This window comes from Pelobates fuscus, chromosome 13, assembly GCF_036172605.1.
Source record: "Pelobates fuscus isolate aPelFus1 chromosome 13, aPelFus1.pri, whole genome shotgun sequence".
NCBI classification, from domain to species: Eukaryota; Metazoa; Chordata; class Amphibia; order Anura; family Pelobatidae; genus Pelobates; species Pelobates fuscus.
This window is the reverse complement of record NC_086329.1, coordinates 39,333,678-39,358,261: the sequence shown is the minus strand read 5'-3', so window position 1 is coordinate 39,358,261 and position 24,584 is coordinate 39,333,678. Positions and strand designations below refer to the sequence as shown.

The window sequence follows — 24,584 nt, the reverse complement described above, 5'->3', positions numbered from 1 at the left end:
TAGCCATTTTGTCTGATTAAATTGGCTATAGTGCCTGGTGTAACCTGGTGCCATCCCTCCATTTAGTGTTAAACGGCTTAACACCATGTAAGGGTCTCTGGCTGTGTGGAAAGGCAGACATAAAACACTTCCTTTGCCATACCAATTCATACCAGCAATGGTTGGCTGTGATGGGCTGAAAGCAGTCAGCTGACACTCTCAACCAATCACAACATGCATGTCTGCTCGGGCGAATGCTTCCTCATTAGTTGGAGCAGCACAGAGGGAATGGCTGCGGGGGACTCTTGGTTTTCTTTGAACCATTGAAAGCAGGGTACTACAGACACTATAACCACCAATATGATGAAGTAGCTACAGTGCATACAGTGTCCCTTTAAGGTTAAACTGGTAATATATTGAGGTTGCCCTTGGCTTGATGGAATTTCTTCTTTCTTTCTTTCTTTTTTTTTTTCACAGTAAGGTAATCCAAATAGAAATAGCCACACGTGTTTCATTTCTTGTCTTGAGAAAATAGATTGGTACGTTGTGGCTTAGCTGTCCTTGTTCATCACATGATTGGGATGTGCTAAAATATATTTCTACTCTGTAAAGCACAAGAGACTTAAAATGTCCAGTGCACAGAGTGAGTTCTAACCCACTGAGCATTTGCGTTTCTCAGTTGAACACGGTTATGCTTTCTTAGTGGTATTAATACAAAGTACTGAAAAAATGGGCATTGGACCACACATAATAGCCTTTTTTTTCTCATGTTTTCTTATTTTTGTTTCTAATGTTTTTCTGGAAAGGATTGTACCTTTTTTTTTCAAAATAACTGAAGCATAGAATATGATGTGAAATGTGTATTACACCGAAAAGACCCACGTATCTCCCAGGGTTACATTTACATTTTCCTCCCAGTGGTCCTTCTTCAGTACGGAGATGGTCAGCTGCTGATTCGCTTAATTAGTGATGCTCACTGCAGGTGGTGTTTGAAAAGAACCACTATTGAATTGGACTGATTGAGGACAGATTGTGTGTTGACTTGGCCAACATGAATGTGTTTCTGTTCTGCGCAAGCATAGCTGATGCCATTAACCAGATCCAAATCTATGTTCATCCCTGTAGAGTGTGTAATAACAGGAGGGAAGTTAAAAAAAAAAAAAAAAAACAGTTTTATTCTTTCTATTTCATGCAATATTGGTTTTGTATGAGAATCATGTTTTCCCAGAGAACTTTAGTTAATTTTAATCCAAAAAATACATTTATTTTTACATGAATCTTTTGTTAAAATGGTGACAGCCTGAATTATGTTCTACTGTTTTTCTGCTTATCCTTCTCTTGTTAATGATATATTCATGCTGTTAGACCAGAAACTGGCTCTGGCTAGTATACGGACTGTATCCTTCTGTTTTAGCCCCACTATTGATCAAGGCTCAACATTTCAAGTCTTAAAATACTAGCCAGGCTTAAACCTGCTTGTCACCACAAATGTACTTGTCTGGTGTTCTTATTTAATCCGACAAATGCAGAGGTTTATTTATGTGTGTGTGTGTGTGTTGCTACATAATTATTTGTGTACAGTGTATGAATGAAGGGGTGTATTTATTCAATGTGTGTGAATACAGATTTGTATTTGTGTGTAGTGTTTGAATGCAGATGATGGATTTGCATAGCATGGAACTACACTAATTGGTGCTGCCTGTAACACTCTAGAGGAACACTCTAAGCAGGTAGTTCCCAAACTAGTCCTCATGGCCCACCAACAACCCAGGATTTTTGCATTTCCCGGTTTTATTCCAATTGAGATACTGACAAAACCTGGACTGTTGTTGAGTCTTGAGGACTGGTTTGGGAAAATAGTGGGTATGGTACCAGGAGTGACCTGCCATTCCCCCAATGTAAGTAGTCACATTGCTTTCCTGGGATCTGCTGGGTGTTGCTCCCTGCCTCCACTACATCCTTCAGTAGAGATGAAAGCTTTGTCTGAGCTAATCCAGTCGGTGTGGAGCTTAGTTTACTAGCTGTGAGTGATCAGCTGACACTCTCAGTTGAGCTGGCCTTGCACTGCACGGTACGGCAGCTTCAAAAAATCAAATAGATTTATGTTTGCCTAAAACTGTGTAGAAAATGTTGTGAAGGTAAAGCGTGTGCAAGACCTCAAAATAAAGATATATACATATTCTGTTTTTTCCCCCCATTACTCTACTGCCTCATTCCTCCAGAAAAAAAAAGTATACTGTGTAAGAAAGGATGGCATCTTTAAACATTGTATTTATTTAGTTAGGTGAATGCATTGAGAGATAATGAATCAAATTCTTCTTTTGAGTCAACAACATGAATCTGTTTCTTTCACTGTGTCTAAATGGAATACAGCCGTTACTATGGCTGAGTGTTCTTGGACACTCTTTCGAGCTCTGTTTAATGTTCCATCGTTTGCCAACAAACCACACATTTGTTAGTCATTCTTAGGTGGTCCAATACCTCTGCCATAGCGGGTAGTGCTGTAGGAGGGTTGAAGTTGATCCTCTGCTGAAAAGGGATTTTAAAAGGCTTTTTTTCCCCCTCCTTATTAATTCAAAGCAAATCATTGTTTCTAGACGTCATAAAACTTTTGTCTACAACATCACTATTTATCTAGCACTCCCTTTCAAAGATATATTCATTCAACACCTTGCTGGTTTTAGCATGATGGAGTCTGCATTATACCAACACTATACAGTACTATAACATTTCGGCTCCAAGTTAAAGAAATTACAATGTATCTTTGAGTGTGTTATTATTACATTTTAAACGAGATCTCTTTTCATTATTGAAAATGGACTTCAAATGTTCTGTCATTAAACCTGTTAAAACTACCACCTGGAAAATAGTTATTTAAAGCAAGTGGGGGCTGATTTGTTTTAATTAGTGCTCTTTTTTTCATGCTTGAATACCCCATGGTATTCCTTTGTGTTAATGTCAACTGTCAATCATTTGATTGGCTATGTTATAGGCAGTAGCTGCCTGTTTACCTGTGATATATTTACTCTCTAGATCCAGATCCCTGTGTATTGTATTTTTCCTAAAATATAGCTATGATACAACTCCTGGCAATTGTTCGGCTTCCAATCTGGCTGGGCAAAAGGGGACACATCTAATTCTTAATTATGGGTACATTACCTATAGGTTTGTTCACTATAGAAACGATTCACTTGAGCAATTGTTGGAAAATCACCAGGAAATTTTTCAGCCTAGAATTTGCAGTCCTTTTCAGTTCTCCCCAGTCCCAGATCGAAAAGAGCCTACTCATCCATGTGCACACCTTGTCACAGTCATGGCTAAAATGATAATGTAAGTCATACAGCGCATTGCAATGGTTATGGTGCTAGTATGTGTGTGCAACGACCCCTACTTCCTTTTCAAACTGTTTTAAAGCAGATTGTTTAAAAGTAGGTTACTCGTAGGCAGTTGTGGCCCACCCACTCACGTGCCTTATTACTAATGCAGAATTTACTTATCTGCTTTAAAAATATCTATTTTGTCCATATTTAGACAAGCGTGATAAGCAGAGCACATGAGCTGACTTACTCAGTCTCTCTCTGCAGTGCAGATAAGACACAACTGCAAATTCCGCGTTATCAATATGCAGGGGGGAGGATGATCTGGTTTTAGTCAAACTGCTTGAAATTGGTTTGATACAGAACTGGGGGTAGGCACCTGCAACCTCCTAGCACCATTACAGTGGTTATAGTGCTTATACAAGCCCTTAATTATATAAATCTGCTTCATAGAGGCTTTACAGCCAAAGTTTATTCTTCAGTAAAGACCTGTCTATAATAGATGCATCCAGTTGTTTTTCTTCTGTCAGGGGTATTTTAAGATGCTGTTACATAATTATATAATGTACTAGAATTTTAGCACATGTGTGAAATATAATTTAAAATGCTAAATTTCCGTGAGCATCCTAGAGGTCATATTATGAAATTACAGCATGTGTTCATCTGTCGTACTCACCTGTACGACAACACGTTAACAGAGTGCAGCTGAAATCACCAATAGTTTATATAATACATGTGTATAACTAAATTACTTTAAAACAAAATAGGAGGAAAATCAGATTTTAGTTAAAAATGATCGTGCCAGTGTATATCATATCTCTCAACACGGCATCCGATTTGAATAATTCACTTCATTGAAATGGTTTCCTCTTTCTTAATTGTAAAGGAAGGAGTTGTCTAGACAGCCTTTGAGTATTTATGAATGAGCAGGATCAAAGTCCAACTTTATTGATAGGCAGAGTAAACAAAGCTTCAAAGATAACGCAGATATGCACTGCCAATATACATCTACATTGGTGCTAAGTTTACAGATTGCAGATTTTGCCTCTAAAATGGATGCTTAGCATGATGTAGGATAACATATTCCCACGCAACGCTTGCATTGTTGTGGAAATGACACTGCACAATCTAATACTTGAATAGAATTATAGAAGGCCCATTGTACGCTAAATAACATATTGTTACTATATTGCAGACATTATTGCAGCATTAGTCAGCTGGGAATGAGTTAAATAGACCTTTAAGATTAGTACAAGAAGAGGATTAAGCAGATTCAAATAAAGCCATTACTTGGCTTTGTATTACACCGAAGGAGGTTAAAAGACATGTGGAACAAGAATCAATACCAAAGCTATCTTAAATAGATTTCACCCACATTACAAGGGCATCTCACTGTGGCTGGATAAAACCACAGCACTAGATCTGTTCTTTAAATATATGGGTTTTAATTGATACGTGTAAGGGGCAAATGCACAAAAACCTGTGCAATATTGATATCTTACCTTTAAAATTAGAGGAAGAATACATCGTTTTTTTTCTTTCTTTTTATTCCTGTTCTGCAATTCCATATATATTTATTCTTTGGTGTTTTCTTATATTTATAATCAATTTTGATTTATGTTTTCTGACCTTCATTATGATATATTTTGCAGTGTAAACATAATGTATGTTATCCAGTTGATCACTGTAAACAAATGATGGGCTTCATACTCTGCCCACCACCTGTTCTACTACACCTCCCATCATTCTCTGCAACTTCCTGCTAGCTAAAAGGTAGCAAGATTCAGACATCCCGACTATTCACTATCTACCACATCACGCCTGGCAATATCCATAATTAAAGTGAGCGTCTAACTTACACAATGCATATTTTGTTAATGAAACTGTTCAGTGCAGATAAGAATGCATTTAATAGTTTTTCTAAACTCCTTTGCCTACATTTTCAACTGCAGAGCTTGCTTTTACGGATCTTATCCCATTTTGCCCAGCACAAGCTTCATTGTTTGTGCTGAGCAGTGTCAATTCAATTGCTTTTCAAAGAAAAGCATTGTAGACACAATGAGCATAATATAAATAACATTTCAGTAATTCTACCCGAACAGGGTTGATGTTCCAGGAGGGATAAGCCAAATAGCAAATGATTTCGGTAAATTAGAAAAATGGTCAGAGCTGTGGCAACTGACATTTAATGTGGATAAGTGCAAGATAATGCATCTTGGATGTAAAAACGCACGGGCAGAGTACAGAATGTTTGATACCCTACTAACCAACATCTGAGGAAAGGGATTTAGGAGTAATTATTTCAGATGACTTAAAGGTAGGCAGACAATGTAATAGAGCAGCAGGCGATGCTAGCAGAATGTTTGGTTGTATAGGGAGAGGTGTTAGCAGTAGAAAGGGAGAAGTGCTCATGCCATTGTACAGAAAAATGGTGAGACCTCACTTGGAGTATTGTACGCAGTACTGGAGACCGTATCTTCAGAAGGATATTGAAACTTTGGAAAGAGTTCAGAGAAGGGCTACTAAACTGGTTCATGGATTGCAGGATAAAACTTACCAGGAAAGGTTAAAGAAACTTAAGATGTATAGCTTGGAGGAAAGACGAGACAGGGTGGATATGATAGAACCATTTAAATACATAAAGGGAATCAACACAGTAAAGGAGGAGACTATATTTAAAAGAGGAAAAACTACTACAACAAGAGGACATAGTCTTAAATTAGAGGGGCAAAGGATTACAATTAATTTCAGGAAGTATTACTTTGCAGAGAGGGTAGTGGATGCATGGAATAGCCTTCCAGCTGAAGTGGTAGAGGTTAACACAGTGAGGGAGTTTAACCCCTTAAGGACACATGACATGTGTGGCATGTCACGATTCCCTTTTATTCCAGAAGTTTGGTCCTTAAGGGGTTAAGCATGTGTGAGATAGGCATAAGGCTATCCTAACTATAAGATAAGGCCACGGACTAATGAAAGTATTTCAAAAAATATTGGGCAGACTAGATGGGCCAAATGGTTCTTATCTACCGTCACATTCTATGTTTCTATGTAAGCACATTTGGAAGCTAGAAAACGTAGATGCAAATCTCTCTCTATCTATGTCTCTACCTATTTCTCAATGATTTTTTTTTTTTTAATGGGATCTATACAGCATTTTTCTTTGCTGTTTCTTGTTTTTGTACATTGTTCAGCTGAGATCTGAAATATTTTGAGCACTTAACTTATACCAAAGGTACGCAGAATGATAATATAGATCAGGGGTAGGCAACCTTTTAGCAGCACTGTGCCAATATAGGATTGTGATGTCCCGTAGCGTGTCGGTCCTATTTTTTAAAATTGAGGTCTGTATGCTGCCGTATTCTGCTTGTGTTATTTATATTGTAATTGCTTTGTATCTTTGTATTTGTGCGTATATGAGCTATTATATTGTATATGTTCAGGAGTAGTTTGTGGTATCGTGTACCTATGAATGTGGGCTGTGTATGGGGGCTACTTGTGGAATTGTGTGTGTGGATAGATATGCCACATTGTGTGTTTGGTAGTGTGTGTATGTGTGGGGGCTGTTTGGGGTATTGCATGTGAGAGGCTGCATGTGGGGTTGTGTGCATGTATGTGGATTGTTAGCGGGTTACGTTTGTGCGGATTGTGTGTATTTTTGTTCGTGGGCTGTTCGTATTATTTGTATGAGGGGAGGGCTATTGTGCATTTATGTGTATATCTAGCAGTGTGGGTTGGTTCCCTAGGTTCCAGTGGAGACCAGGCTGGCCAGGTACAGGTGAAGGGCAGGAGCTGCAATATCCGCTGTGGGCTGCTCTACCACAGTGTGGATTCCCATTCACAAGTGCTGGGAGGAAGTGATCTGAGGTCACTTCCTCTACGTGCTGCAATATATAAATTACGGATTGTCCTTCACCAGATTTTCGTATTAGCAGATATCTGAAGTTTCACTGGGACTCCTGATAGGCCAGAGCCTGTTTGGCTCTAGCAGCCTTGAGTGCCGTACAAAGACACCTTGAGTGCCGTGCATGGCACTAGTGCCGTAGGTTGCCTACCCCTGATATAGATCAACACCCCTTATAATATAAGACATTAACAGAGAGTCTCTACTTTGGTTTTGGTAATATATAAATAATTCCAGTCTTTTATCAATAATTATTGTCACTGACAATTGCGATCATTTTCATTTTGTATATTTGATGAACAAAATAAAACCTAACAATTTGAAAAGACACAACTACAACATGCTTCTTTATTCTTGTTAATACTCCATATATTCTGACTTTGAATAGCAGTGACATTTAGCTTATTAATCATTCTCGTCTCCCAGGCCTATACCTCCGTGATTGCCTCCAGGTGATATGGCAAGAGCTTTTATTTATTTGAAAACAATCCATCATATAGGATTTCTGTTATTTGGGCTGTCTTTTGAAGTTACTCAGCAGTTTAATGTTTTGCAGGATTTAAAGCATTTTCTGATGCAATTTATTTTGCCTCCAATGTAAATATGTGCAGCATATTAATGGTTCGGTCCCAGTTAACAAGCCTGAACACATGGTATTTTATGCTTCTATTTACATGATACAAACAAACGAGTGCAAGGGATTTATCTAAAAAAATCTGCAATTGGAACAGAAATCCTACTGTAAACTATGTTGATTAAGATATGTATGTTTACATGTGTGTGCCTGCCTGTTCATGTGTGCGTAAAATGTATATCATAATTATGTCTACCTTTGTTTGTGTCTGCACTTATGCGTATGTTAAATAAACAAAGTTACATCTGAAATTATAAATACATTTAAGATTTTCTTTGTAGCATTTGGGGTTATGGTTGCACAAATGTAAAGTGTAGTGTAGTGTATGGATGATTTTTCAGGAATTCAGCACATTTTGCCAGTTTTGTGGTTCTTTGCCTTTTTTGTCAAGAATCAACATTGTGTACACGGCTTTAAAGGGAGCCCTTCATGGTCAAAAGTGCTTTCACTCTTTTTAAAGAGCATCAAGTTTCTTCTGTACATTGTAACAGCAGTTCTGCTAGCAATTGTATAGACTTGGAGACTATTGGAATGTCAGGCTTTCTCCCAGCTGTCAATCAGTTCTTGTGCATAGACTCTGAAGAGTTGATTGACATGGAGAGCAAAAAATACTGCCAACAAGTGCTGTGGTTACTAAAGAAACTGCCTATCTGATGATGCTAGCGCTCTGCTCAGATACCAGAATGCTAGCAATGGAGCCAGTGTGTTGGCGGACGTTTGCCCTGCTTGGGGAACTGTACAAAAGCAGGGCAACTCAGTGAAGAGACCAGTAAGGACGGGTGTTATAAAAGTTTCCTCTGTAAGAACAATGCGGCATGGGAGCAGAGGGTGAGGTAAATCATGACCATTTCCCCTTTAATTTAGTGACCTCTTCGTTAATTGTAAAATTTACTCAGCGACTCCAAACACTTTATTTTTTTAATTTTATTATTCTTTATTTTTGATGTGTGGAATAAGGTACACTTGTGACAAATCAGATAGTATATGCCATGGTAACCAATAGAAAGTCATAGCTTGCTAACAATGCATATGTATGAAGCAGCACACTTTTTATTTGTATTTTTTGAACAAGATAGAATCAGCCCAGTGCTAAGCTTTACACTATGAGGTGAGGGAGTAAGTAGAGTGTGTGCACTGAGAAGAAACAGCAAGAGAAGGTAGATTAGGAACTGTGAGAGAATAATGAGTGTTGGTTTAGAGTTACCAGGATTCCCCAATATCTTCCTTCCGATCTGCATTACCCGTCTGATTTCCGGGTTTCGCCGATCTGACTCTGCCCATGCGTCTGACGTAACGCACTTCCCTTTCAAAAGGAAGCCGCAGACGCATCCAGATTGCTCAATTAATTTTTGCCTCTCGCATACCTTGTTACTGACGGAGCTCTTCTATTTGATTACCTGTGTACCGAACCTCTCTTGCGTGATCCTGACATCGCTGACTTTTCCACTCCTAGATTGGGAACAGACTTAACCACAAATTCCTCCATGTACTACAGGGAACCATAATCCACGCTATTCTGGAAAGGAATTAGTTCAATCCTTATGTTTATTTGGAAGGACAAAAAGTGAATACACCTGTCTGCTTTCTGGGTCCTTGTTACTCCTAAATTGCACTGTTGGTAGTAACCATTCAGCTGATTACTCTTTTCTAATTAAATTCATTTATTGCCAGAATCTAAAGGACTGTGATATATTTTCTCAAAGCAGGATCTATTTTATTTTGTTTTACTATTGAAGTCTAATGGACACTGCTATTCAGTCCAAATCAGGATCTACTTTAATTTTCACTACTGAAGTCTAATTCTCTCTGTGAAGCAATCCCAAGCGGGATCTGTCATTACTTATGCATTATTATTTTCAATTCATATTGCTGCAGAGGATTATTAAAGTGGAAATACCAAAATTCTATAAATTATATTTTTCTTAAAGTGACAGTATCAAATGTATTTCTTTCATTTGCAGTTGTGTTCCAAATCAAGTTTTTCTAGAAGTATCACGAGTTAAACCTCCAGGAGGTCCCCCCTTCAGGTGAATAGTGAATATCCTGAGTGTAGACTATCAGGTAGATGCTGCTCGTCAATGTCTCTGGGTCAGGGAGAAAATGACCCAAGTTTATTTGATTTAGCCGATGTATGTGGGATCTCGCCCATCTGCATGATGTGTAGGCTCAGGATATCAAAGATAGATCTCTGCCGCCCTCCACTCAGTCTGGCACTGTAGCCCCTCTGACCAGCTGGTGGGCTGGAATTCCATCAGTGATTCCTCCTCTGCCCATCAGGACAGTATAGTTGTGTTTGAGCAGCAAGACATGCTTTGCAGGGATTGGGGGAGAACACTGTGTCCACCATCTTGGGTGCAGTGTGGTGCCTGCGATAATGCTGTGCGCCCTCAGCATTTTGCAGAGGCCTCCATGGAGTGGACCGTGATCACCCCCTACAGTCCAGGGAAGGGAGGGCACCGAACATCGTCCGCTTCTCCACCCCCCCCCCCCCCCCAAGGCGCACAAGGTCAACCCTCTGCCCTCCATCAGCGCAGACACCACAAGACATCAGACTCGCTCTGGTACGTCCCCACTGGTTAGAGGGGTACTTTAGGGGCAAACTAAGTCATCAGTGGGGGTATAAACTGCAGGATTTTTGTGATTTATCAGTCTAAGCGCCGGAGCGCATCCCGGACACGCCAGGCCGCCAGGCCTCGCCCCCTCACCAAACACTTTTATGCGACTCTTACTGGTGTTCAAAGAGGTCCTACAACTGGGGAAATGTGGCACAGATATTGTATACAATCTATAGTGTGGGCAGTTGCTGGTTCCATGATTATATTATGTGTCGACCCCTTAAAAAAGCCCTGGAACCCAATATTGTAAGTTTGTCCTGGACAACACAATGCAGATTTTCAACGTCATTCTTCAGAAAGGGATTTCTTCTATTTTTATATTCTTGATATGTTTTTTTTCATGTTCTTGTGCTTTCGTGTGATTTTATAATGCTTGTGTCGCTCCTATGGGAGATGAATCATACATGGTGGGCTGTCTAGGGAAGAAGGGAATTGATAGATGTGCTCTACTTTTCCCTTATATTCGCTTTCTAAACCCCCTGTGTCTCCACTTATATTTGTGTCTTTTCTCTCTCCCTGGGTTTCTGATTTATAGTGTGAGTTGACAGTGATTCATGATGACATTTAAGTCAATTTCAAGTTTTAGGGCACAATAGCCCAATTGGAAACCTTCTCTAAGACGACTGTTTTCAGTTTGACCTTTTTTATTTGAAATTCACTTGGAATTCCTGACAGTTCACATATTAGTCAATGTATGTTTGTATCTGCATCTTTCACAACCTTTTGTTCCTTCAGTTTACATTATCTCTGTAGTAATGAGAGGACAAGAGTGCGAATTACTTCTAAGTTTTAAATTTCTTGTTTTGATGCAAAAAAATTTTTTTTTAAAGTGTTTTTCTTGGTAGTTGTAGTTTCTCATGAGCCAACCACTGGTTAATATAATAGCATATGGTCCCTTTTAATATTGTCATTGCATATGGTTTTGTGGTTGTTGAATCACAAGCACAGACACTCCTTCAATTCAGAAGGATCTAGTTACACCATATGATAAGAGCCAGACAATAAGTGATTTCATGATGTAGCATGTGTGTGACTGATTATAGGCTGTGTTAAATGCATTGTGGGAGGGGGTAGTGCTTAACTTGGTGAATTAGGAGGCCAAGGGTTGTCGCCCTTCAAGACGCATTATTTTTTTTAAGGAAGGAAACAAGAGGAATTAAATCCATATTAATTTAGGTTCTATCTGATTTGCCAAAAGGTGACGTGTAACCTTATTCCTTGAGATACAATCGCAAGGGGTGAGAAATGTCTGCCCTTTAAATGTTTTTGAACAAGCTGAGACATGGATACAGGATTATTGGTGACCGCATTGACTTATGAGACACGGACAACTAAAGAAGAGACCCTGCTGTGCGAGGTAAAGACCCCAATTATATGGATGGTATTTCTGTATTATGATTGCTTCACATTAATTGACAAAAGCTTTAGGATGCCTACAGAGAAATCACCATGTACGCTGACCATCGGCATCCTGCAATGGGTCACATGAGATGCTAAATGCCAGCCATTAATTGACTGCTGGTGTCTTATTGCCTTCACATTAACATGCTCCGTATTTGACCTTTTTTTAAAACCTGTACAGATTAGGGCAGTTTAAAGTGTAGCTCTTGCACATTCTAATCGACTAGAATATCTCACCCCATACATTTAAAAACAATTTGAAAGCCACTTTGAAATACTCCTATGAAAGGCAGTTCTAAAGCAGCAAGATATTGGCTGTGCAACTATACCCAAGTATCAGCAAGTGCTAACCTGTTTTTTTTCCTTCTTGTTTTAAAATATATATATATCTTTAGATATGTATGGCTTCAGGGCCGGTGCAAGGACTTCTGTCTACACAGGCGAAGACACATTTTGCTGCCCCAAACATTTGTCTTCATCCGTCTGTCTAATATCCCCCATTTGCCCCTCTTACCCATTCTTTTCCCCCTCTTACCACCCTTTTCTTATTTGTTTTTCCTTTTTGTATATTTTATCCCGTTTGGCATTCTTTTCATGTTTTTGTGTCTTCATCCTAATTTTGTGGTCTCTTTACCCCCTTGTCACACACGCATTACTGGCATATATATATATATATATATATATATATATCGATATATCGTAGTAGCTTGCACTCCAAGAAGACTTATGTAGTGCCCGGTGCTGGTTGTGGCAAAGATAGATATGGGTGTAGGAACAATCGCACTCCTGGGACTTGGTTGAAGTAGTAACATTTTGCTTTTATTTATTCCATATAAAATATCAAAGTTTCAGCTCCAACATGGAGCTTTCATCAGGACAGGTAACAGTAGCGTGTATATATATATATATATATATATATATATATATATATATATATATATATATACACACACACACACTGACTCTTAACACAAACACACACTTACTCTAACACACACTAACTCTTACACAAACACACACTGGTTCTAACACACGCGCACACACACATGCGCTCTTACACGCACACGCTAATTATACAGACACAAGCGCACACACACTGGCTCTAACACACACACTTGCTCTTAAACACACACACACACACAACTCTTACACACACACACAGACCTACTGTTTCTTATAGTTGCTAAACAGAAGTCCTGGTGCACTGTAGTAGCTTTCCACCGCTCCCCATAGCAGTTGGCCGCCAGGATATGATGTCACGTGTCCCGCCGGCCTTTAGCTCATGAAGAGATTGGCCGCAGTCGCTCCTCGCTGCTCCACCCCCCAACACACAGCCAGCTTAGTAAATTGCTGCAGAAAGTGACCGGCGGGAGCAGAGTTCTGCGTGTTCCTGCTGGTCACTTGGACATTTTTGCGCCCCTCGGGTTGGTGCGCCCTAAGGCTGCTGCTTGTGCCGCCTTATGTTAGCACCAGCCCTGTATGACTTGTGTGTCTATAATATATATGTATAAATACGCATAAAGCGAAACTATAGTGCCAGGAAAACAAAGTTTCCTATGAGGTTTTGGGTGATGCGGGATGATGCTAATGACCTGGAAGTCTCTCTAGTGGCTGTCTGGTAGAGTTAACCCAAGGATCGACAAATCCCAGGCGCCAGGTTGCCCCGGCACCTGGAAATTGTCAGTTCTTTAGGTAAGGTGTGGGAGCATGGGAGCCGGACAGCCGCGGGAGCCGAGGTAGCATTGTAGGCAGCGTGTGAGGGAGCAGTGATCTTCCTGAAGTTCCTCTCTGCTTCCTCGCGTGCTGTTTTGTGACTATGTCGTCACTCTGGCCCCGGCATCACAGCAGAGAGGAACTGCAAGAAGATTAGAGAGCAGCTGGACCCCGATGAAACAGCCACTCCAGCTCTTTCAAAGGTAGTGAGGCTGGATGTACTCAAATTAAAATAAAAATGTCAACAAATTTTCCTGCGGCTGGTCCCGCCTCCATGGCTGAGATCATCAATTTATAGGATCTGTGCTAAGTCAATGCTTTCCCACAGGAAAGCATAAGGAGGATATTGCGCATGCTGTGCTAATCAGCATCTCCTCATAGAGAGGCCTTGAATCAATACAAAACAATCTTTTAAGAGATCTATGGCAATATACCTCAGCACAGAATGCACCTGTTATGGTTGACTATATTATCTGTTATGTGTTAAATATATATATATATAGTGTTCAAGTAGAAATTCTAGCCGTATTAGTCCAGTGATGTAGATGTAAAAAACAGATAAAATTCGTATCTTGTAATACCTTTTTTATTGGACTAACAGAATTTTTTAGTGACAAGCTTTCGGGAGAACCTCCCTTTCTCAAGTCTGAAGCATTTCTGAGCAAAGACGACACATAGAATTCAAAGTTGAGTTGTGATATAGGGGTTAAAGCAACATGAGTGTAGATAAGACACAGGTTTGGTAGAAAATAGACACCATCTTTGTAGAGGGTCATAAATATCTTTCTGAAGAGCAGAGTGAGGGGGGAGAGAGGGAAAAGAAAAACAAACAAGCAAATTTATATTTGTGTATATGAGTTCATGTGCATGTATGTATATGTGTTTATGTATATGTATATGTACATGTGTTTATGCGTTCACATATACACATTTATGTGTGTGTGCATGTATAAAGTGTACCATCCTCTGCACTGTCTGCTTGTTTGTTTTTCTATTCCCTCTCTCCCCCCTCACTCTGCTCTTCAGAAAGATATTTATGACCCTCTGCAAAGATGGTGTCTATTTTCTACCAAACCTGTGTCTTATCTACACTCATGTTGCTTTAACCCCTATATCACAACTCAACTTTGAATTCTATGTGTCGTCTTGCTCAGAAATGCTTCAGACTTGAGAAAGGGAGGTTCTCCCGAAAGCTTGTCACTAAAAAATTCTGTTAGTCCAATAAAAAAGGTATTACAAGATACGAATTTTATCTATTTTTTACATATATATATATATATATATATATATATATATATATATATAAATATATATGTGTATATATGTGTATGTGTATTTATATAAAAATCCAAAGTATTCCTGCACTCACGCTTGAAATAGCCCTAAAATCCGGGTGCTAGCATGCCATGGCTAGTGTTAAGTATCCATCCAAAACAGGCAGGAGCACTCACTTGCTAAAAATCCAAAATTTATTAGAACATCTTTAAAAACGATCAACGTTTCAGTCCTGCACAGAGGACTTTCATCAGGATCAAAGAGCCTATATATATATATATTTGGTGTATTGTATGTTTTGTAATATTGTATCCTATTGTAACAATGCAATGTTTTGTGGACCCAGGACATACTTACCGTATATACTCGAGTATAAGCCGAACCGAATATAAGCCGAGGCCCCTAATTTTACCCCAAAAAACTGGGAAAACTTATTGACTCGAGTATAAGACTAGGGTGGGAAATGCAGCAGCTACTGGTAAATTTCTAAATAAAATTAGATCCTAAAAAAATTATATTAATTGAATATTTATTTACAGTGTGTGTATATAATGAGTGCAGTGTGTGTGTGTGTGTGTGTGTGTGTATGAGTGCAGTGTGTGTGTGTGTGTTGCAGAGCCTTGGTGGGGGGTGGGCATTTATATTATTTTTTTTATTTTAATAATTTATTTTTGGTTAAATATTGTTTTATTTTATTATTTATTTTTTTCATTATTATTATTATTTATATTTTTATAAATTTTTTCGTCCCCCCTCCCTGCTTGATACATGGCAGGGAGGGGGGCTCTCCTTCCCTGGTGGTCCAGTGGCATTGGCAGTTCAGTGGGGGGGGGGGGGGTGGAGGGGGCTGGCAGGAAGCACTTACCTCTCCTGCAGCTCCTGTCAGCTCCCTCCTCCTCCGCGCCGGTCCATGCAGCTCTTCTGTCAGCTCACACTGTAAGTCTCGCGAGAGCCGCACTATGACCCCACTGCTCTCGCGAGAATTACACTGGGAGCTGACCGAGGTGCTGAAAGGACCGGCGCGGAGGTGACAGGAGCTGTAGGAGAGGTAAGTAAGATCTCTGCAGCCCCCACAGCCCCCTGTCTGTATTATGGCAATGCAAATTGCTATAATACAGACACTGACTCGAGTATAAGCCGAGTTGGGGTTTTTCAGCACAAAAAATTTGCTGAAAAACTCTGCTTATACTCGAGTGTATACGGTAACCCCTTAAGGGCACATGACATGTGTGACATGTCATGATTCCCTTTTATTCCAGAAGTTTGTTCCTTAAGGGGTTAAGAACGAGATAAATCTCAATGAATCCTTGCTGGTAAAATATTTTATAAATAAATAAATGATTTCCCTGAAAAGGCAGTTTTTACAATGAAAAGCCTGCAGGGACAGGTTATAGACCCAAGCACAACTACTTTAAGCTATAGTGGTTCTGGTGACCATAGTGTAATTTTATGAATTGCATTTTTCTTGTTGAAAATTAAACTTCGTTAGTTTAAAAAACACAAATAACTGGCTCCTAGATTTCAAACAAATTTCTCAAGCCCTGAGTTAACCCTCAAAAGTAATTATTGCAGGGACACTGCACACAGACCTACTTCAATCAGCTGAAGTGGCTTGGGTGCCTATAGTGCCACTTTAACTTTGTGCTGATTTCTCATATGTTGTAGTGCTTCCTTGTTTCAGTTTTTGCATTTTTTGCGGAAAAAAACCTCTCCTTTTTTTATAATTACATTTTTAGTTTCTGCCAATTTAGAGACTGCCTTTCCCACGCCGTTTATATTGGCCAAAACGTAATGTTGTGCTTATTCCAATAAAAATCTGCAGTGTGATGGAATCTGTGTGCCTGAATTGTTATAGTTGGTTTGCCATACCTTCAGCCTGGAGCTCCAATATATTGTTTGGATTAACTACCTGATGGGATGTGCACAGCCCCTACTGAAAACATATATTTGGAGATCCAGGGCCTATTTGTACCCTCTCAAGCCATGTTATATTTTCCATTTCCGTTTTACTGAATATCTGTAACAGTAAATTTGGCTCAATAAAAAGTATGTTAAAAAAAAAGCCTTCCGCCATTGTCAAGATAATTGTGATTACTAATCATGGCGCTATGCCAATATTTCTCGAGTAATTGCAGTTTGCAGGTTAACGTCCTGATACAGTTGTCTTTCATCCTGTGGAATAAAAATAACAGATATAGTGACAACCAAGCAATGGGGTTTCTAATTACCAATTTATGTATGTACTATAGTAATTAAAATTCATTAAAAGGTAGGCTCAAAGGATACAGTCATTATTTGAATTATTTTTAGCATGTCTTCTTGCTTTAAAATAGTAATTTATTTATTGTTGTGCACTGTGTTGGTTGCATATCATTGTTTTGTGTCCTATAGCTAATGAGTAATTACAATACATTTCTGCATACCACACTTTTTTTGTAATTGTATATTTACTTTGGGTGCCCGTAAAAAAAAATCTCATTGCAGTGGAATTTATAATGTGCCATGTACTATGAACAAATATGATGCGAATGCTTGCATGAAAAGTCCAGACTATTTTAAGGCCATTAAACTCTGAACAGCTTTCCCTCCCCGCACCCTGATTCCTCTCCTGAAACTGTCCTCAAAACACTAAGCCCTCAATGAATACTATCCTAGCAACCTACTTTTCTACCCTACCCTTAACTGTTGTCACCTTACCTATACCCCACTACCTCTAGCATGTTCGCTCATTGAGCAGGGCCCTCAATCCATCTGTTTCTGTTCGTCAAACTTGTCTGGTTACAAATACGTGTCTGTTAGTCCACCCATTAGACAGCGCTACTCAACTTGTTGGCGCTTTATAAATAATAATAATAGCTAAAGCGCACTAAATAGTGCGTTATGCCTAGCAAGACAGGATGTAAGAGAACATGGACCGTGGCCAAAAACCTCAGTGACGTGCCGTTCGGTTTGTACCCAGTCTTGCAGTCTTGTACAAGTAATGCCATTATGAAGGCATACCATACTATTTTTTGTATATACGACAGATTCCATCCACAATTGCAGCTCAGAAATGAAATACGGACATATCCTCCTCTATACGTAGAAATCGACAAACCCCGGCCTTCATCGAGCTTCATTAGTGAATCATAGCTGATACAGCAAGGAGTCCAAAAAGCACAGTATCGATAATATTTATAAACACTTTGCTATAACTAAAATGAAATATATTGGAAGAGCATTTTAAAGTGTTGTGTTCTCAAACGTTATGTTGAAATGGGAGGAGTCACCAATGCAATGTGCCTGCTGGTTTCCATGGTGACCCCATTTTAATTATTATTATTATTTTTTTTTTGTAATTCAACAAATGTTCAATACAAGAAGGTAAGGCAAAAAATGTATTGCACAAAAATATTACATACAGTGAGTTACAATAGGTCGTACCTAACAACTGCACGAATAATATTTTTAATAGTTTAAACCAGTGTTTTTGTTTTTAAACACTTTGATAAATCTGTCTCACTGTTCTTGTTAATAAATAACTTACTTTTTTCCAGTGACAAAATCAGCCTCCATTGGCTCATTTATAATTGTAATGTTGGTAGATGTTTAATTCTGCCGTTACTGGAGATGGGATTTTGTAAGGAAGCATTGCATTTGCCCTACTAAGCAGGAAGTGGGGGCACCTGCATTTTTACTTGATTTTAATCTGAGCATGAATACATTGCGAATTCAATGCAACCATTGTCTTAATGGTTCAGGAAGAATAGTTTTATAGTTACAAGTAATAGGTCATACTCCATTTTGTATAGGAAATATTTTTGTTATTTATAGTTTGCTCATTTCCCTTCCCACTTCCTCTTCTTTTCGGTATTATAAATAAAGTCATTTCCACACCCATTTTGCGATAGTGACATTTATCATGGCGCAAAACCACTTTAAACCTTCCATCTTAAGAGAGAGACTGCAAAAACAATTCGTGGTCTGGAAGTAGTATAGTTGCAGTTGTTACTTCTATATTCGTTAATACAGGATAGCAAATTTTAGTTCAGATTTTTCTCTTGCAAAAAGCGTGCAAACTATTTTTCTCTGGAATTGTATCCATTATTCATATAGCTCTTTGATGCAACTCTGCCTTTTTTGATTTCGAAATTGTACTATTTAATTTTTTTTTTTTTTACAAATTATTATATTGAATAATTAGCAAAATATTCCATAGATTCTCTGATGTTATTAGTGGAAGAGACAGTGTTTGCTATTCAATTAAGGCTTTTAAATGATATTCATGTATTTGTGTATAGTGCTTGTCCCATGTTGAATATTCCGCAGTCAATCCAGGCTTTACCATGTGAGACCTGACTATAGTGTTGCTGAACTAATAATTTATTTCTGATATTCTGGATTCACTTGCTGGTTAGGATTTTGCAATGTTTAAAGGGACGGCTTGATGTTGAGCACAGCTGTTAAAATGTTGCCTCTAAAACGGTTTGTGGAGTAATTTGTGTAGGTATATTTTGAATACAGATTGGGTTCCTGTACTCGTTAAAATATATGTATGGCCTTTTATATGCTCAACATCCTTGTTATATAAAATCCAAGCTAAATAATTAGGTTCTGCAATAATACGTGACACAAGAAACACGTTGAATTATGTAATGGAAATATTCCACACTACTTTTCCTATTTTTTCTGTTTTTTGTTATTTATTTTTTAATATCTGTTCTGTGACCGTTCTCTGCCCCTTGGTGAACATATACAAATTATGGCACCGCTCGTAAACACTTCGCTAGATTCCCTCTTGACAGAAGCCAGGCAGATAATAGATGGCAAGTAATAAGCACTGTAGTAGGGGAACAGTGTCCAGGAGGTTTGTAATGCTTCGAACAGAGACGACACTGCTGTATGAACGCTAATGAACATGCCACTTAGAGCTAAATGTAAAATGTGTAAGCCATAGGAAGCGCTTTCTAGTTGAAAGAAGCTGTCAGCATCCTCACCTCTAATGAAGATATTGCAAGGTCTGAGAACAACGTATGAAGCTGCTGATAAAGACTTATTCTCACAGAGGATTCCGCAGGAGCTGAGAGTAATAACGGCAGGCTAATATACTGGGTGCCTGGGGAGCTTAATACATATACTGTAGGATTTTAATGAAAACAAGGGATTCATTCATAACACTGTCCTCACTTGATTTAAATGTAAAGGGATATTACTGTATAACTTTCTAACTCACACATGCTTATAGTATGTATATGTATGTATATATATATTATACACACCATGGATAGACAAATTGATTACAGCTACCAGTTTAGAGATATCAAGTTCCTAATAACAGAAATGAGTCAGTTCTTCTTGTAACACTTCTGAGCTATTTGTTGTGTGTTATTGCACCGTTCTTCAACCCTCCAAAGACTAGCATATATATTACTTAAAGGCTGTGGGTATCTGCTTTGCTCTGTGATCTCTAAAACGTCTTCTGAAGGTTCAATGAGGTTTAGATCTCCTAATGCAATACGCCATGGTCGATGCTCAATTTTGTGGCTGTTTATGAAACTTCCGCGTAATTTTTTTCAGTGTGTATTGGCCGATTATCATCGTTCAATATAGTAACATCGTAATGTACACCATATGTTACACCTGGTTCTGTAAATCGGTGTCATATATAACTTGCTAAAATAAATTGGGTCCAGGCACTCAGGATTGCTGCAGACAGGCAGGTTTATTGGAACAAAAAGTGCAACGTTTTGGCCTACACAGAGGCCTTTATCACATATAACTTGGACATTACACAACTATGCAATGCAGGTTTATAATTAGACCTAATAACTCTCATGAGATGGCACTCCTACTATTGATTCCTCGCCATGTGTAATGACCTTACCAGACATCGTTGGTTAAAGGTATGTTTTGCCATTCTAAAAGTAACTCCATCAGGATGTAGAGAATGCTGTGAGAACAGAGAAATTTTCAGAAGGAGGGCTTGGATGGAGAAAAATTAATTTGCAAATGTGTGTGTGATTGACTGTGTCCACAAACTGTCTGTTGTCAGTTTCACAGAGCTTAATTTATGGCAGGAAAATGAATTTACACATACACACAACTATCCAAGCATTCATGCACTCACCAGAGATGCTGGTTCAATTCTATTTTTTTTTATGACGAATACAGCTGTCCTGTGAAGTATTCAATATTCTGTTTAACTTTATTTATTTATTTTACCTTTCTCCTTGGCCCACTAAATATTTTTTGTAAGTGAGGATCCTGTAGTTTACATGTTGGCTGGTCTCGGACTTTGTAATCCTGTTTGGTTGCCTCACTTAACTGTATGAAATAGTTTTTTTGGCCTGCTTTTAGATCAACAGCATAAAATAATGGGTTTCATGGTTGATCTAGATGGACTTCTTTTTCATTCTACCTAGACTACAATGTAACTCACATATCAAAATCTACTAATATACCTCATGTGTAGCAAACATGTAACTACTAACTAGCAATCAACGCAGACTCATCATTGAGTGATATAACTTGGATATCAACATGTCTCCTGTGACTGTTCTTCACATCATGCTGCTGTGGCACAGACAGCTAAAGGACTCTTGTACGATATCTTTGAGCAAGTGTATATGTGATTGGCTTATTATGTGTGAGTTACTTGTGAACATGTGGAGGGATAAACCATCCCATCTCTTAACGGAGCTAATAAAGATTTTTGTGAAGTAAACTTTATTTTCTGGAAGGAATAATGGCTGGCTATATGGGATTATTCGATCCCAATTTACATAAAGAATACATTGAGCCTATACTCACTAGATCTCTAAAAGGGAAAGCACTGAAGCTTCCCTATTCCCTTGACAACTAGTGAATTCAACTAGTGATAAAGGCAGCAGAAGCAAAGTACAATACTTATTAATATTCCAAATGTCTGGGCAAAAGGGCAAATAATTGATCTTAGATGTGCAAATTTTGCTTCATTAAACCAAAAATATACCCTGGGTTTAATTATTTTAACACAAATTTGCTGGTACCCATCCGTTTGTTACTATTTGTCTCTCTATGTCTAGATATCTATTCACACTGTACGCACTCCGCATACTTGTGCATGTGCATTTTGACAACATTGTAAAGAATGTTACTTCTGATGAAGTGAACGGTTGATTCTCGAAACGCATAAGGCAGCATCACACTAGACAGGAACAGCGAAGTGGAACGCAAACTGAGTTTGCAGTGGAACGCACACCAGCACTTTCTAGCGGCTGCATACACTTTTTGAAAACCTGACCTTCTCCCTAGCCCAGGGGTAGGCAACCTTCGGCTCTACAGATGTTGTGGACTACATCTCCCTTGATGCTTTGCCAGCAATATGGCTGTAAATGCATTATGGGAGATGTAGTCCAAAACATCTGTAGAGCCGAAGGTTGCCTACCCCTGCCCTAGCCGGTAGTTGGAATATTAAGGGGATTCTAAATCGGACTGAGACCATCTTCCCCACTTTTGCTTACGTTCCTGTGAGTGTATTTTATCCTTATTTTATACTAATAGATGGTTTACAGAGAGCACTATGTCTCTGTCTTTTAAATTGTAGACCCATCGGAACATTCATCAGAACACTACTAGGATTCCAACGAGATCTACAGATTGTGTGTGTGTGTGTATGTGTGTATATATATATATATATATATATATATATATATATATATATATATATATATATATATACACACACACAATCTGTAGTGTCTCGTTGGAATCCTAGTAGTGTTTATATTGTACTAAGTCAAGATCCAGTATTATACTCTGGTACATTTCAGCTACCTGGTACCTCCTGACGTGTTCTACCATAGCAGGAACATTCCATATTGCAATTTTTGCTAGCAGATACATTGTGGACCCTGTATGGACAGACTCTGTCTATTGCATTATAATATTACTTGGACTAGAGACTAACAGACCTGCAATATATATTTATGATTGTATGAACCATCCTTACCCTAGATCTTCATTCTAGTTTTGATAATTATACAGCTGTTATTTTTGCACTGTTTAGTGGATCTACCCATCTCAGCTGCTATCGACTCCTGGTGGAAAGTTTCTTGCCCGGGGTGGGAGCTCTATAACCAGTAGCAGTCTATCTCAGCTTGCCCATTCTGTGTTTCTCTTACAGTGGTACCTGTTAAGTAGGTTATACAGTATTATATTGTATCTTATTGTGTAATACTTGCATTAGAAGCTGCAACTTTTAACTGTAATATTGTAAAGAATGAATATACAATTGAAGGGTTGATGTGATTTTATGCAGCGGAATTGATTTATGCTTTGGAATAATCCCCAACTTTCTTTGCGAGGGTGGAGAAAACCAGAGGAAACAAGATCTGTAGCTTGAGAAGACGTTGGCGTAGCTCCTGCTGTGCAGCTTTGAGATACATATATTTAATATAAATTGATTTTCTCACCCCTCCTGGGTGGTATGTATTTCTCATTCTCGGGTCCTCTACCAGAGGTCTGAGGGTTCTGAACAGTAGCTTAGCTGTTTCTAGAACTGTCCCATCTGGAATCTGTTGAAGCCACTCCCCACAAACGGGAACCACTACTGCCTTCAATTTCTACATCCTTTCTAGCTCATTTTTCAGTACTTGGTAATTGTCTACCTTCTCATGTTCCTTCTTTCTGATGTTATAGTCACTGGGTATTGCCACATCCACCAACACTGCAGTCTTCCGTTCCTTGTATACCAACACAATGTCAGGTTGGTTGGTCAGTACTTGCTTGTCTGTCTGGATCGGGAAGTCCCACAGAATTGTAGCCCTGTCATTCTCAACTTAGAAACATAGAATGTGACGGCAGATAAGAACCATTCGGCCCATCTAGTCTGCCCAGTTTTTTAAATACTTTCATTAGTCCCTGGCCTTATCTTATAGTTAGAAAGCTATATCCCATCTGGATTTAGGCAGTTCCAGCCAATATTCTGTGCATATATTTCGGTACACCATACCAGCAACTTGGTTGTGTCTCTCAGTTTATACTGTCCGTGCTGGAATATATATATCTATATGTAACAACGTATATAATCTGATGACCATGTGTATTACATGTAAATTTCGTGCAATAACCTTTTATAATGAAAACATGTTTGCACTATGGTTGAAATAGAAAAAAATATGCAACACTTACATTTATTATGCATTTAAAATTCACAGCAGGCAAATGTAGTCCGTTGAAAGTGTTGAAACCCTGATGCACAAAACTTCTAGAACAAAGGAACAAAGGAAAGGTTTTCTTGAACTAAATTGTATCAATGTAAATTTCTAACGTAGCTTTAAAAGCATTTCATAGCAATGGACATCAATCGTGCTCCTGTCATCTCTGGCAGGTATATACATGATGACTAGGTGGTCCAAGGGATATTGTGGGAGATATTTATAGAAACTGTACTGAAAGAAAAGTAGAGCAATCACCATGGAAACCAATGGAATCAGCAGGAGCGTTCCACTTACCTCTATGGCAGTTGCTCCATGTTTTTGAACTTTGACCCATTTTTCTGTTGTCAGCAATTTTATAGATCTTCCAGGTTAACTGCAGCCTTGTAACCTATGCAGGGAAAGCATTCTGTATTGTCAGGCTTGACAAAGGTCTGCAATAAACGAAATGTTGCCTTTCTGTGAGAGCGATGAATAAAGATGTTCTTTCCCTATTTGATGTGCTGAAATTCTCCCATTACAGAAGCTGTCATATGACTTTGGTTTTTCATGCATCTAAAACATACGCGTGCG

At 38.7% G+C, this 24,584-nt stretch overlaps 1 protein-coding gene across 7 annotated transcripts in view; it reads left to right on the top strand.

Annotated features, from left to right (window-relative positions):
* The window catches only part of SIPA1L1 (signal induced proliferation associated 1 like 1), a 284,823-nt gene that overhangs the window by 38,863 nt on the left and 221,376 nt on the right, over positions 1-24,584 (top strand). The window contains exon 1 of one of the 7 annotated variants that reach the window (XM_063439712.1): positions 11,649-11,803. The exons of the other annotated variants lie outside the window; for them this stretch is intronic. The gene's annotated coding sequence lies outside the window, so the exon portion shown is untranslated. Of the gene's footprint in view, positions 1-11,648; positions 11,804-24,584 lie in introns of those variants that run through there. 7 annotated transcript variants of the gene reach the window in all.